At 35.2% G+C, this 16,199-nt stretch overlaps 1 protein-coding gene across 6 annotated transcripts in view; it reads left to right on the top strand.

Annotated features, from left to right (window-relative positions):
- The window catches only part of LOC142987420 (uncharacterized), a 199,714-nt gene that overhangs the window by 24,131 nt on the left and 159,384 nt on the right, over nt 1-16,199 (top strand). For 5 of the 6 annotated variants that reach the window (XM_076136217.1, XM_076136200.1, XM_076136226.1 and 2 more), the window contains exon 2: nt 7,351-7,394. The exons of the other annotated variant lie outside the window; for it this stretch is intronic. The gene's annotated coding sequence lies outside the window, so the exon portion shown is untranslated. The remainder of the gene's footprint in view (nt 1-7,350; nt 7,395-16,199) is intronic. 6 annotated transcript variants of the gene reach the window in all.

Raw genomic sequence — 16,199 nt, 5'->3', positions numbered from 1 at the left:
TTTTGTAAACTTTCGTTTTGTAATCTTGTTAAATCTCGCAAAATCACACTTATTTTGTTAGTGGTAACATTTTGGTAAACAATATATCAAAAACTCCAAAGTGATTCTAGTAATAAAGCTGACTTGTAAGAAAAAACGGTTGGAAAAAATGCGTATTAATTCAGTCCTGCGTAATTAAATCCTTTTAAACTCTAGACACTAGAAATTATGAGGGAATGTCCTACAATATCTTGCTGCTTTGTACCACTATTCACGGCAGGTATTAACCGATGTATTGCGATTAAGTTTGTTAGCGCTTCAGTTTATCCCACTCGTTCGAACGATTAGCTTGTTACGTAATCGGATGAAAAAAATGATGCAATATCGTGAAAATGCAGAATTAAATTTTGTTCTTACGTAATCGCCACACTAGCTTTGTTTTATTTTTAATCTGTTCATCATACAGCCTTATACATCCTGTTTATAGATAACTAGCTAGATAATTAGGCCGCACCACAAATTGTCATAGAACGTAGGTACAAGCTGGCAACAGTGGCCGAATTCCTAAAAATAAAGGTACCTACATTTGTGCGGTAAAATTTCTACCTAAGCCACATGTTATAAGCATAATGAATGCATCCTGCATCCGACTTCCCATCTTTTAAACAACCAACGTAGCGAGAAACCCATTCTACCGTACGTTACCAAAAAAATAACTCACGTAAGTCTGGGAAAATACCTTCCACCCTAACTTTTCTCCCCAAAAACACCCTATGATACGATAGCAGAATACGAGTTTTAAATCCAAGGAATTCAAAATTACGCTCCACACCAACCGAAAACGTAATAAACCCGGCTAAAAATTGTTCATAATGAGGTTTAATAAAAGTTAGTGGAGGTTTACACGCATTCTCATACCGGTAAACCACCACTGGAAACTAGTGGGAGCTTTACCGCTCTTGCTTTGTACACTGGCACATAAAACCGTTTTAAAACTCCATATACGAGGAATTTATTCATACAGTTGAAGATACGAGAGATTACGACGGGAGGCTTTTAGGCTCGTATGGGTGTATTTGCTCATTCGGTAAGTAGGTTAAAAGGGATCGTTTTCATTACGTTTGCCACATTATCCTCGTGATTCGATCTCGGATTCTTTATCGAGAAGATGCAAGGGGTGAAAATGATGTTTAATGGCTCTGCTTATTTTTCGAAGGCGTATAAGGTAACGAAGTAGACAATTCATGTATTGGAATAAAATGGCTGCCATTTGAATTATTCGAATAAGAATTTGAATCAATTCTTGTTCAGGGCTCTCCAATTCCTAAGATTACAAATCTGAATTGTTTTAGACTTGTAGATAAGTGTAAGGTGTACAATACAATATAATCGGTGACCTGTAGTTAAGTGCTTTAAAATGTAATTTAATGTAGTTAAGTGCTTTAGAAGCTGTACAAGATTGACACTGTGGCGAAAAGTTAGCGATAAACGTTTCCAAAGCAATTATCTCACTCTCTCCGTCTGAGTCGGGACTGTATTAATTTTGAATGTGGCCTTTCGATACAAGGCCCTTTTGTTTGATGTAAAGTTTTTGTTATTAAAATATTGAAGCCATTATCATCGCAAAGTAAGTGTCGCTTCGATATTTAAGTTTACTTATCTGCGATGCCTTTTCAGGAACAAATTACAATAATTCTATCAGTTATAAAAGTAAACAATACTTATAAACATTTAGGTATATTGATTTAAAATCTGACAGTTGAGTTCTTCAGTAACGTATTGCTTATTTTGTCCACACTTCCTAACTCTATTCACACTTACACACTGCTTATTATAAGATAATTTATTAGGAGTTAAATCGTCTGACAATGGGGAGCTGTGCATTAAAATTTTACTTTTATCTAACTTAACTAATCAAACTCATACTCAAACTTTAGCTTCATTTTTAAATCGAGTACGAATTATAGCTTTAACACATTCGGAAAAATTAAAGCATCAATTTATTAGAACTATCTGAACAATATTCACACAGACAAATAATTCAACTTCAGAAAGCTTCCAACAGATTTATGTTTTGACAAGGTTTTGGCTGTCTGCTAGGTAAAGGAGAATGGGCAAAATAGTATGGAGCCTGGGCGATCCGCGGCCAAACTTGATTTTTTGTTTTTTAATGTAGTTTAGTCCTATAATTACCGTGTAGAAGTTTTATTGCCGCGACGCACTTATATGACGAACAAAATACATTTTTGTTTTTGACCACTTTTAATAGTATAAAAACATATTTTTGGCTTATGTTCGGAGATTAAATAAAAAGTACTATTTATATTATTGCATACAAATGTAGACATTATTAATATTCGAACAATCATAACATGTAAATATATAAATATCGTAACAAATAAACATCTTGCTCTTCTATAATATATTCACTGAGACGATTTATCTGTCTTGAATGCTCAGCTTAAAAACGAGGCGTTCATAGCCAGTTGCGCTCACTGGTCGGTAAACGATCTGTTGGTTAAGCAACCGTTGGCGCGGTCATTCTATAGATGGGTGACCGCATTGTGGTATTTGAACTGAGCTTCTCCGTGCTTCCGAGGGCACGTAAAAAGTCGGTCCCGGTTGTTGTCAACTAAGATAACATTCGGGCGGCTTGAACAACTTTGAAACTAGGTGAACCATATGATAGATAGATACGAGTTACGATTATTGTTCATTTTGATGGCATTGCAATCGTTATAAGAAGATGTAACGTTAATACACAACATTAAATGCATTACAGACACGAGATAATTGTATTTGTTCTATGAAATTCCATTATATTTACATGTCAATATATTGTTTCCTGAAAGGATTGCAGCGAAACGTTCTTAGTAAAAGTTGTTCCTAGTTATCATTACTTTAATTTGACACTACTTTCATTAATGGCCGCCGACCGCCCAGGAGTGCCCATTCTCCTTTCATTTGCCTCTTTGTTAGGTAGGTTTCAGTTCTGTGCTTCATATTTTACTTGGCACCTAACTATACAGAAGGTTTAATGTTAGAATGAAACACAGCTAAAATAATGTGATAATAATATAAATGCTAGTAGTTAATACAGCTAGCTTGCACGCGAAGAGAACTTTGCCCTTTGTCTGCGTAATTAATAGACAAATTATGACATTGTTTATTGCTTTCAAAAAAGTTTCATCACTAATCTTAGCGTTTTCTAAAAAGCAGAGGAAGTAAAAATAGTCCAATCTTACCTTTAATTTCTAATAAAAGCATATCAGTCTTTCTTTATCTACCCACTCAACAAACACTAGTGTTCAACAAATGGCATTGCTCGTACAATCTCCAAAACAAGCAGTAAATATAGCCTTTAAAATATAGTGTTGGCAGCTAGGTGTGTCGTTTTTGTTTTACCCCGCATACCCAAAACGGGAGTAGGTCAGGGACTATATTCACTTGATACTATATCTCATGTCCACTGTTCAATGTTTTTGGCAATAACATTGTTTTAAACTTAATGCTTTTGGTCAAATTACTCTTTGTTCTAGTGAAAAATATATTTCCAACTACGAATTTTGGTGAAACGACCTAGTTAAACTTTTAAGGGGAGCGTTACTTCCTTTTGTGGCAAATAAGTCATAATTTACGAGATCAAAAAGATATGACTTATTAAATTATTTTGTAGAACGTACGACTGTACCTACTTGAGTTAAAAATCTTCGTCACTGGCTTTGACGGTGAAAGAAAACACCGCAATGAAACCTTGTATACTCTGTGACTTTGAATTACAGTTTGGGCTTTATAATACTTTTTCACCCCGTATTTTACAAGCATAGTGGACTCAAAACCTAACCCTTTCCTCGTTCCGGGAAGAAACTGTAACAGTGGGAAAGAATTGCGTAAAATGAAGTAGTTCTTGCAAGCGTCTAGTGTGTTGTCCCGGAACAAGAAATCTACTATATAAATAGTGACACTAGCAGTTGAAATCCAGGCCAAGATAACTGTATGTGCACCTGCTTTAGATATTAGATTATATCGCCGCAGGGACCTATCTATGAATTATGCAGTTATTATTGCTTTGTGGAAGATAACGGGTTGTTGTCACGGCGGTAGATATTTGCAGCGATCACGTGCAAAATGGGATTAACGTAGGATTATAGTGAGATACTATGCGACGCAGATGAAAATAAAATGAGATAATAGACCATTTGATAATACAGTGTTAACAAAATCCATGATGTAATGAGTATGAATCCTCTCATCGGTACAAATACATAAACAAATCTGTTGTATATAATACATCAGCTGCTACGATTTGATATTCATTGGGTGATTGTCTATCACTAGCTATTTAAATATTTTGTATTGAAAACTGAACAGCGCTCTTAACCTCTCATGCGTCTCGTGACGGAACAATTTTCTCTACACAATTTCGAATTTCAATACTTTCGATGCGAAAACTGTACTATAGTATTGAATGTAACAAATCGCGCAACAGTAGGTACTAGCCGACCCTGTAACAATAGTCAATACCGAACTGAATCGAATACTTTTTGTTTCGATACCATTCGTCGAACGCATCGATTACCGATATGAAGTTCAAACGTCAATCGCCGCCAAAAGTCACGCGTTGAAAGTTGAAAAGCGAAAAGTGAAACTGCAAAAGGCAATTGAAACACGCTCGTTGGGAATGTAAAACGACCCTCTGTATAGATAAAACGAAATAGCACTATACTATACAAGTTTTTATGTTAAACGTTCGAGTACGTATGTGAAATGCAGGAATATGTTTGCGCTTTACATTTTATATTGGATGTTCCGATTCCAACGATACTGGGAGTGTTATACTAACGGTGGTTCACTTTCCGAAAAAAAAAGAAAATATATTTGTGGTGTGGTGAATTCTTTGGTACTTGCAGTATCTAGTGGAAAACTTAACTAGTAGGCTTATTTTTTGTTAAAAATCAATTGTTGGAAGTTGATCGCAAGATTGTTTTGATAGCATTTAAAACGTGTTTCTCAAAAAGCCATTGATTCGCTTTGTAAACTCAAAACGTTGAATAGACGATTGACAGCACTTATTATGATCAAAGTAGTCGCACCTAAAGAGAATTTTAAACACAGCCAAGAACATCGAAATAATGAATATGTTTTATTACTGAACGCCGAGAAATCATTTGTGCCATTAAATTTAATATCCGAGTGTTCTATAACATGAATTATTTCAATTTGTGTGATTTCAAGGCGTTTGAAATCAGAGCAAGAACGTTTTGATGTGACAAATTACTCGTTACCGCAGAAACTTGAATTATTACCAATTAATATTGGTGTTCGAATATCACCACTCGTATATTAATATCGTTTTGCCATACATTTGTATTGAGTGAATTTTAAGCGCACCTATTAAGGGCTGGTACTGATTTAATGGGTATTTCATGGCACAGTTTATTACTTTCATCATCGTTTAATATTTCATCGTCATTATCAACTCATTACAGGCTGTCGCTAGAGACTGGCTGCTTTTTGATTGCGAAAGGAACAACTGTTAAATAAACAAAGTACTACATTAAAACTGGTACTATATTTAATCTCTGGTAAATTATGTTTTTATATTTATTTTTACACTCCCATTTTTAAAGTGCTTTTGAATCGCAACAGAATACGCCATTATACTATCTGCATGTGGCAATGCGTTTGATAAGAATGTCACAACGATTATTTGCGTAAGGCAATCTTTGCTTTAAGGTGACGACACACTGAGTGGTCCTGGAATCAAGTTGGAAAGTCTCATCTCCTCTTTGTATTTGCTAATGAGAGTCCTCGATTGTATACTACTATTTAGTCAGCAAAAGACAATAAACATAATATATTTAAATGGGAATCCAATCAATGCTTTTTTGATAAATTTATTTTTTTAACGACTAAATGTTAGAGGTATTTTTTCTTAGTCTACGTTGAGGTTTTATGCCAAGTGCCGATACGAATACGATCCGAAAATATCGAGATTTCGTAATAGAATTTTTGTGTACTTAGATGATTTTGCCTGTTAACATTTTCATCAATAGTCCATGTTGTTCATGTTAATTTTATAACAAGTGATAATATTCGGCACGCATCTGTCAGACTGTACTCGTGATAAGATAGAGAGTGCCGACATTGAACCTTGATAACAAAGATTATCTGATTATTGTACTCTCCAGTTTGTGTCATAGCTGATGTAAAATTACAGTAGTTTTGTAAAGAACTTACTAGAATCTAGAAGTTTTCTTATTTATTTCTATTGAAAAATATACTGTGAGGTACATCGACTCTGTTAAAAGTTTGTGACATAGCCAAATATGGTGTAAAATAATAGACAAACATACATTTATACATATATAAAAACACACCTTTTGCTCATAAGGGCGGAGACGAAAAAAAACGCCAATTTGTACGATCCCTTCAAACTTCCCTTCATCTATTCATACACGTTAATAAGGTTAGTTTAAGACAAATTTAGAACAAAATACATAAATAAAATCTTGTGTTTGTTTCTCAAAAACAAAAATTATCACACGCAATTCTTTGCTTACGCTTCCATATTGTCCATTTAGACGCTGTGGAAATCTGGTGTCATTGTACCGCTATCTTTACTGGGACGCGCGAAGTATCCGGCTTTTTAGCTTTCTCACATCCGGACAGATATCACCAAGTGGGAAATACTTCTTTTACTTATTTCATTATACAAATGTTTGTATTGAACGGAACTGGCTAATGCTTTGCCTTGCAGCGTTGTCAAAGGAACGTTTATGTGGATATTTTCTCCTTTTTCAAAAGCTTTAAAGGATTTTGAAGTATTCGGGCGTATTCTATGTTTGAGATGCTATCTGTGTTGTGTATTTTTGATGTAAGGCGATGTATAATTGCTTCAGTTTAAATGCTAAACTTTGCCAGTATGTTGAAGAAATAATACCATGTTTAAATCACTGAACATGTACAAGAAGGGATAATTCTTTGTATAATACACACCAAAACGCTTGCTTACGTCTATGTACACACAAAAACTCACACGAGACAAACAAAACTATACCAAAATCCGTACCACAAACACTGCACCAACTTATTTTGGTACAAAGCAAACTTCTATTGTACTTGTATTCTGGTTTTGATGTCTCCTGTATTGCACACTATGCTTCGACTGCTACTTACGACTTTACTTAGTCAAACAAAATATAGGTAATCGAGCCATATTTGGTTCGCCCGCAGGCCGCATTGCGTGTGCCCTCATAGTAACTGTACTGGAGGCTCCACAAAAGCTGCCTATGGAAGCTTTTGAAGCCAATATGGCAGCTTAATTGTAACGCTTAGCTTTGTTGTAAATGCTTGCTTTTCTTTTTTCAGATTACCTTCTTCACCTCGTCAAGTTTATTCTTCATTGTATGGATGTAAGTGCTTTGTATTTATTAAGTAGCTGTAGCTGTAATTATGATAAGTATAAATATTTGGTTAAACAATATTCAACTACTATCGACCACTGTCGACTTAATTCAAGACTACATTTATTTAAAAAAAACAAAACAGCGCCCCTAGCGTATTTTACAAGAACTTTTTTTCAAGTATTTTTAAATGTCAAACTCTTGTTAATCGATTGTGCCGACTGTAAAAAATCGTGCTACTGTTTACTTTAATATCCGATTTTCTGAACAGTAATATCAAAATTACCACACCACGGTCATGGTCAATCGATCGAAAAATTCTGTAGTCCAGTAACGAACTAATCACGACATTCGGTTATTTATTCACCCACGCATTCAATAGTTACCCTTTCAAAATGTGTCAAAAACACGCACTGTACTAACCCCAGTGCTCTAACAAATTCATTTTTAAATATCGCTCTCTGTAGCGTGATTCTCTACAGTCGGTACTGTCGAGTATCGAGAGTTTGACATTTAGAATGTACTGCTAAAATAGTTCCTACGACGTCCGTTAGAGGTGCTGATCAGATTTTCATACAAAATTTCTCGATGACAAGCCGGTTGACGATAGTCAATAGTGGTAGAGAATCGAACTACTGAAAAGTTGGTAGCGTTACAAAAGTTTCGTAGAAAAGGCTCTCGATTATCGATTTTAAATCGCGTGTACACAAGACTTAACGTAAAATTACAGTTTGAATACTAGGTTAAAAGGTTATTTCGCAAATAACCCGATATTATTTTGTTGAACTAAAAACGGACCGAAAGTGATGCACCATTTTGCATACAAAAAAGAATATTTTACTAACGCCGCGCCGTACAGATCATTGGACGTGTGGTTTTTTTTCTTTTAAAAAACTGGTAGTTTTTTCCACAATTTCAGTGCACTGTTCCAAAAAATAAAAACAAAAAAAGCTTTGAAAAATTTACTATTTCATATCTGGTACTAACTTTATTGAACGACTAAATTAAAACTACCTGTGAATGTCACTGGCCGAAACGTCCAAATATATTTATCGACTACCGAAAAATGTTGTATAACAATCGGTTCAGCGCCTCTAGCGGGCATCGTAGAAACTACTTTTGCTGTACACTTTAAGTGCCAAACTCTCGATATTCAAAAGTACCGACTGTACAGAATCGCACTAGTGTTGTTAAAAAAAATCCGTTACTTTTAACTTCAGAGTGTTTGACGCGAACTAGGCTTTATGTAGTTCCTTTGCCTGCTCCGATAAAACAAGGGCAAAAATTAAAAAGAAAAACATCAGTGTTGTTTGTACATAGCGTCACGTGACTAATTCCCTTTGTCAGGCGAGAGAGTCATTAGCCTAAAGTCGTATCCGCACAAAAATACCTCCCTGGGGAACACCGTGTAACGAGTGTTCAGCGGTACCTTACATTATCTCTTTTCCCGGTAATGTGGTCTTTAGTTACGAGAGGTTCTGTTTGCCCCGGATTTTCTGGATTTTGTACAGGTAATTACTATGTGTTTGCTGTGTTTTTTTGTGAAAGATGTGTAAGGTGATGTATTTCTTTTTAGATTGCTTGGAAGACAAAGAGATTTTTCTGTACTGTATTTTGTAATAGCACAAACAATTAAAACAGTTATTATTTACGACAAAGCTTTAGAAATAATTCGTATTCTTTTCCAAATAAAGCGACTCACTTGAATAAAGTAATGTAGTAATTGTAATAATTATAAGCCATCGAATTTCAAGCACAAAAGCTTTGTTAACCGAAGGAATTCTATAGATCGGCGATTTTTAGGTCAGGTAGGGGGTTTGAATCGGGGTAATTATGTGGCGTGCGTGTCGGCCGCCTTATCTCGCTCTTTAAAATTATTGGAACAAGTTGCGGCCGGGTACAATGCCAGACTCAGGTCAGACCCTAATTACGTGTGAAAGGTACCAGAATTTAATAGATTTCATGCACACGAGCTTAACAAAGAAACGGTATATAAGCGACTATTGGCGACAATGTTTAAAAATTCGCCAATGAAATTAAAATAAAACATTGTATTTTCGACTTTAAGGAAAGTCTTACAGTGGACTGTGCCCCAAAACGTATCCAATTCAATTTGTAAAAGAAGAAACAAACCGTCGAAATGGGAATTTTATTACATTTTTGTTATAAATAATTCGAGGAGAATTCCACAATGAATTCGTGTCGTCTCGTAATGAAGTTAAGATTAAACTCGCTCGCCACTTGCCCTTTGCGTCGGAAAAAAGGAGTGTCGACCAAATTGTCCCCCTCCCGCGAGAAGGGACGATTCCCTTCATTATAACAGCCACGTCTTAGCAATTTTAAAGACACCTTTTAAGGGCACTCCAACTTAGTGCTATTTTTGGGTGAAATTGCTTTCGATAGATCCTTCCTTCCCTATTGTTCGGTGTTATAGTTAAGTATATCTCGCTTTGCCATTTATCAGCCTATTCTGAGAGGCGATTGTCACCGATTCTTTTGTCTCACGTGAGGCGACCTTCTTTATGTTGCCTCTCCTCCTCCGGCCACTGTGATTTATGGCTTATGCGCTCACTTTTATGTCCATAGATATTTATTGTACAGTTTATAGACCGGTCTATTGACTATGGATGTTTTTCCTTTATCCTCACGCGTCGCAATGTCGTGGAAACTTTGTGATTCGTATCAATCTTTCTGTTACGTAATTTCTCAAATAGTCACTACATTTCTTGGCTTTAACTTTGCTCAAAGAAAATCTATCTCAAAGAAGTTGATTATAAATAACCAATAAATGATCAAAAAATACCTAGAGTTAAGTATATCAACAGCATTTGAGTTATTCTCATTGTTCTTACTAAATAATGTACTTTATACGCGTAAGCTAGCATTTTTACCAATACCTAACATTAGATAGTAAATTTGTAACCGCATCGTTATTCGCAAATTCTATCGACCGCAGCACAAGGGACACCTTTTATTATTAATGCCCGAAACAATCCCAAAACACAACCATTTACGACCACTACTGCTGTCCAATCATCGCTATCCAACATTATAGCACACGTGACAAACTTAACGTTTCCATATCCAATACAATTTCTATATGTTTATTTCTTACGCCGACTCCACACGTTGGCCCCAATATAGGCCCCCTATTCGTCCATCGTGTGGATCTAGAAAATGGCATTGGTCCCAAAATTGGGATGAGCGTTGGTAGTTGGCCGGCTCGTGTCGGTTTCATCAAAGGAATCTGATGAGCGCCTGTGACGGGCGTTGTAGAAATTATTTTGGCAGTACATTCTAAATGTCAAACTTTCGATATTCGACAGAACCGACTGTACAGAATCGCGCTGCTAAACTAGTTTATTAGCCAAGGTGTGTACGTCTCACCGAATTTGCAGTCCAACGTTGGTACGAGCGTTGGGACCAACATGTGGAGCTGGCCTTACATAACGTCCATACGAATCGGTAAGAATTTCACGGCCCTCGTATAAAAACAAATAAAAGTAGGGGTGTCACCCCCCGACAGCTGACTAACGATAGATACTCCCCTCGATATCAACCCCTGGTGGCACGCATTTCGATTATACGGACGTGCGCTAAAATTACACTTGACCTTATGTATCGAAATATTGAAGTGTTTTGTATCGCATTTATTGATTGAACCTAAAGTATAATTGATTGTGCCTCAGCGATCTAGACAGCAGTAAACGACTGCTGATCGCGAAGATTCGAGTTCGACACCCGGGTTCAACAAAATTTTAATGTTTTTTTTTTAATTTCACAATGTTTCTGAATAATAGTCAGGGGTTTGCAAAGTGCCCATTGTATACATTGCTATAGGCTCGCCCCCTATTACTTAGGACTAAATTTGTTAAGGGCCAAACGCAGGTGTATTTCATACAACTCTGCCTATGCCTTCGGGTCTAAAATACCTCTTCGATTAAGTAATGATAAACAAAATTTTAGGCCCGTTTAAATTCAAATATATTTGTAAAAATCTATTTTAAGACACGTTTCTTATTTTGGCCGCTATAATAATTACTTTGTCCCCTGTAAGTCTTCACGCAAACAAGGTAATTGAACTCTGAAATGTCAAACTCATTTCAATACAAATCTATATTCAGAAATCTATTTTATTTCTAGGTTTCTTCCCTTTTATCATTTCGCGTAGGCGTTTCGTTACAGTTTGAGATTTGACGATTCATCCAATCCAATGAAGCGAATATAGCTTTGACGTGTTTATCGAGAATATTCCACAGTAATATTGTATTTTCTACGAATATTATTTTTGTGAACACAATTTATTTATAAATAAATTTTATAGAAGAGATCAATGGAAAATATACTCCTTTAATTATGGATAATATCGTCCTTTCTAGTTCGTAGTCTACAGTATGAAGAAAGGCACATACTATACCATATCGCGGAGCGCCAAATTCTTCACATTCATTAACCTAAAATAAAATAAATAAAATAGGCTAGAGAACTCGGTAATCGTACAGGATTTAATTTCGATGAAGTTCGATCGGCAGGTAAAATTGCTTTGTGAAAGGATAATCGGAGACCAAAATAATATTCTGGTTAAGTAAACAATACCTTTTGGAAGATCCCTCGTAATAAAGATCTGTAGCTCGATTCTCTACTACTATCGACTACCGACATCTGGCTTGTCATCGAGATATTTTTTAATGAAAATCTGATCAGCGCCTCTAACGGGCGTCGTGGGAACTAAATTAGCTGTACATTCTAAATGCCAAACTCTCGATACTCGACAGTACAGATTATACAGAATTGCGCTATTGCTCTTATGAAGCCTTTATCTATTGACATGATTATGCAACATCTAAACTGCAACCCAAAAGTCACAAATGAAGTATAATTTTATGTATAACTACAAAATCCCAACAGATTTTGTAATACGTTGCACACGTAATTTACAATGCAACTGATTGTGGATTATTAACATAAATCAGGGACTCCCGACAGTGTCGCTTTATTCAGGATATTTTATGTTTCTGTAGTTGACAATAATCTACTGGAAAATCCTTTCCTTTAGACATTAAACTACATTGCACAAATAAATAATAAGCATTCCTACAAAATAAAGATAGACAACGTTAAGCAACATTAACCTACAAAGTAAATTGCCAACCATTGTGCCCAACGAAAAGTGCAATGCACTGGAATTTTATAGAACATAGTTTTTCCAACAATAAAACTACAACGAAAGGTATGCGAAGACATTACATCTAAAACACAATTTAAAATGACTAGCTAGAACCGAAGTAGAAAAAATGAGAAATATCCCAACGAAATAAAAGTCGTGATGTTTTTTAAACCCTTTTTTCCGTTCGCTGTATTTCCCAGGTTTTAATGCGGAAAAATTTTAACACTTTATGAAGTGGTGGTTAACTACCTCAATGCTTTGAAAGAGTTTTTACACAGCGAATGTTAAAGAGCCTGATGAGAAGTTGTATAAACTTCGAGGAGTTGAAAGTGGATTTTGTGGTACTGTGCGAGAGTGTAATTAAAGGTAAACAGTTGTATTTAGTGAACGTTGTAACTAAAAGCGCTGGTTTCATCTCGGTTTTCCTTTTGAATGTACTGTAATGATCTGCGTTCATTTGGTACATGAATTTTGGTTTGGTTTTTTAGAATGTAAGGAATTTGCGAGTGATACGACAGGTGTTAAGAATGGTTTATTATTATTAATAATTATTCAGTTTTTAGTAGGTTTTGCGTTTAAATAAAATATAAAAAACGTAGAACTGTTAACTCAATAATTCAACAAACATAAATTAATAAGTGATTCTTGTTATTCCAAGAAAATTGACAAGTAAAGTTCTGTAGTACTTCAACAATAATTCATTTCTTTCAAGAAATATCGCTACCTAGTTTCCAATGGCATTCAATTTGTTCCTGAAAAATGTAATTCAATACTATCGTAGCTGCATTCGTAGAGAGAAGCCGTCGCGATGCAAAATTCATTTATTACGGATCCCGGCTCTTGATAGACCCGAGGTGTCACTAATGGACTGGAAGAAGTGAAATGTCGCCGTTATATCTCCCAAGGAAATCTGAAATAGAAACCTTTGAATCAATTTGTTACCTTACTTGTGAATAGTGAACATTTAAAATAAGATATTCTTTTGTAAAATCACGTCAGCTGTCGGTTTGAACAAGCTTTTCTTTCTGAGGTTAATTAAGTAGTGTCTTTGGCTTGTCAACAGAACTTATACTATAAAATAAGGGTTATGTTTTTACTTTGTCGCTATATTTTAAATTGGGTTGACTGGGTTAACGAAAAAAATATTCTTGTACTCTTAATAGGTTCACCCAAAGCGCTCACGCTGTGCATCGTTTTCGTAAATAATGTTGAAATTGTAATTATTGCAGACTGAAACATTTTAAGGCACTCTGTGATACCAACGAAAATAAGACACCGTGACGTCACTATGTCATATTTCTAAAATGTGTTTTTGACATTTCATAAAGAGTAGCTGATTTGACTGATAGTCAACTGCCGTATTGTACGGTAAAAAAAGTCTGTTGGCTTCCGAAGACTTGATCAAAGTAGCGAGTTTAAACCTTTTAATAAATGTTCCACATTCTAAAAATGCGGTGTCACCTTCTTAATGACCACAATAATTGAACTAAATATATATTTTTGGAACAGTTTCGAATGAGAAAGTTTAATTGAGATAAAGTGCATAATTGTGTTAAAGATATATTTGAAAGTTCTGATTAAATACATTTCATTAGCTCTATTTATTATTAAACCTGATACAGTCTTTGTTATTTTACCATTTAAAATTTATTGATTTGATGAAAACTTTCCAACAACTGTAGAAACAAGAGCCGTATAATGGAAATTTCGAATTCATTTGTAAGTGATCGCAGTTAACTTCATTCATTTATCTTACAAATTGCACGCAAACTCCTTTCAAATATTAATCGAATTCGAACAAAGATTTTGTTTTGATTGCTCTTACGTATCCTTGATTATATTATTAAATCATCACTTACTTGTTCTTAAGGACTGCCTCCGTGGCGCAGTGCTTTAGGTTGCCACGCCGCTACCATGCGTCGGGAGGTCGTGGGTTCGATTCCCACACGGAACAATTTATTTGTGCGATAATTGTTTCGGGTCTAGTTGTACCTTGTGTCAGTTTTTTTGTATGTTTGTGAAAGTCCCTTCGACACGAGCAACTTTTAGTGCGAAAGTTGTCTTTTTAAAAAAAAAGGAAAAATAAAAGAAAAGATTCTCATTATTACTTCGGTGTCTATTTATTGTCTTGACGTGTACAAAATCAAAGATTAGCAATAAAGAGTTTTGATCCCGAGAATGTCTCAAGTTGATCTGATTCCTTCGTATCTCAGCTCGTAATAAAAACAGGATCAAACTTCATTTTGTCTAAGCGACAACGAACGCTAGCGGTGTATAGCTTTCGAATCTAATTTTCGCTTCGAAAGCCTTTTTGTTCTTATATTTATTCCATTTAAATTCTATTTTTCGTTTATTACTCCGACATCGTTGGAATTAAGTAGAAATTGGTTTTTCATTGAGTTTAACTTTGAATTTCTTTGATGTTTTCTACTAGTTGTTTACATTGTAGTACTAACTTTAGTGTTTTTGTTCTTTTACACAGTTTGCGTTTCTGCTGCTGCAGAATATCGTGTAAAGTAAAACGTTACTACAATATGCTTGTAGAAGCCACCGCGATTTGTTGAAATGTGAGGCATTCAAATCTTAAATATTCGTTTTCATTGCTTTATTTCCGAGGGAAACATTTTCAAAAGCTAATTGTGTAAAGTAATTTAGTTTGGACGCGGGGCGCTGTCCACGGCCGTCTTTCGTCATTTATTTCGAGGGCCCCTCCATTTACCTCCCTCGCTTTTTGCTCCTCAACAAATTTACAATTGTTTTAATTGCAATCCGAGGCGTATTTCTTAGTTATCAAAGTCCAATTTGCATTATCTGGTATCAAGTTAACGTTACGTTTCGCAATAAGGAGTCGGTGGAATTATTGCGGCCCTGTTTCACTGCCCCAAACCATCGTTTTGTTAAGTACTTTTATTTTGCTTTTAACCGCTGCTCGGTAAACTTTTTATTTGGTTGTTTTCTTTATTTTTTTCTGTTTAATTTGAATAACTTTTATTTTATGACTACATGGGCGTAATGGCAAGAGTTTTATTGTTATTTAGGTGTAGGTGAGGTAAATGTGTCTGTGTCTATTGCGTATTTACTTAATTGATTACTTTCTCGTAATGAAGACAATCTCAAATTCTATCGAAGAGCTTTATTCTTATTTAACTAATTAAATAAGAGTATAATATAATAATAAAACGACACCGGCTGCCCATCAACCACCTGTTTCGTGCATTAATATGTAACCTTACTCTCCGCTTCGGCTATAATTTCTCGAAGCAGTTTTTTACCTTGCTGGGAAGGACGGCGACAGAACCACTGAGGTAATATAATATAAAACATATTTATGGTAAAACAATACTTCATACAAGGTCGACTGCGATATTGATTTGTTCGAATATAAACCTGATTCGACTCACTCACTTAAACAGTGCAATTAAATGCAAAGTGCGAATAATTTATTTCTTGTGACTGCACGCAACTTCCGTTCGTAGAGAATGAATTCTCATAATCTTCTAATTCTTTTCATGAGGCAAAACTTATCCTATGGGACTTAGAATTACGTCACTATGTGTCTATAGTTATAACAATAATTAAAATCGGCCTCAAAGTTTAGGAAAATATTCTCTTTAAACTTAAAATTTACTTTCGAGTATTTATAAAAA

This window comes from Anticarsia gemmatalis, chromosome 1 (genome assembly GCF_050436995.1).
Source record: "Anticarsia gemmatalis isolate Benzon Research Colony breed Stoneville strain chromosome 1, ilAntGemm2 primary, whole genome shotgun sequence".
NCBI lineage: Eukaryota > Metazoa > Arthropoda > Insecta > Lepidoptera > Erebidae > Anticarsia > Anticarsia gemmatalis.
This window is presented reverse-complemented; position numbering and strand designations above follow the sequence as displayed.